Below are 473 nucleotides of genomic sequence, written 5' to 3'. Positions count from 1 at the left end.
GACTGAAATCAGGTCTGGTTAGCCTCAGGGCCTGAGGAGTATTATAAAACCGCTATTGTGTTATTCTTCACTTGTAATAGACATTCCATAAAGGGATAGAATGATGTGAAAGAAGATTTGTCCATTGGCTTCTTGAATTGTTTATTCACTCAAACAAATGTTTACTGAGCATCTGTTATATGCCAGGCACTGTGCTAGACATCAGGGATGCAGAAATGAACAAGACGGCAGAGCCAGCCCTCAGGGAACCAACAGCATTTTCTTCAACCAGGTCTTGGTAGCAAAGGGCTAAGTGTTTCTTATTTTTTTCAGAAAAGTCTTTAAAAACTGGTGTTCAGTATGACTTTGGTGCTGTCCATTGAAGGGAAGTCAGAGCGACTGTCTTTCTGCTAGGCCCTTTCCTTCATCCTATGATTTGGTGGGCAGCTGAGCATCTTTTAAAACTTTCATAATGGATGATAATCTGAAAACCA

Source organism: Rhinopithecus roxellana, chromosome 4 (assembly GCF_007565055.1).
Source record: "Rhinopithecus roxellana isolate Shanxi Qingling chromosome 4, ASM756505v1, whole genome shotgun sequence".
Classification (NCBI taxonomy): Eukaryota; Metazoa; Chordata; class Mammalia; order Primates; family Cercopithecidae; genus Rhinopithecus; species Rhinopithecus roxellana.
This window is presented reverse-complemented; position numbering follows the sequence as displayed.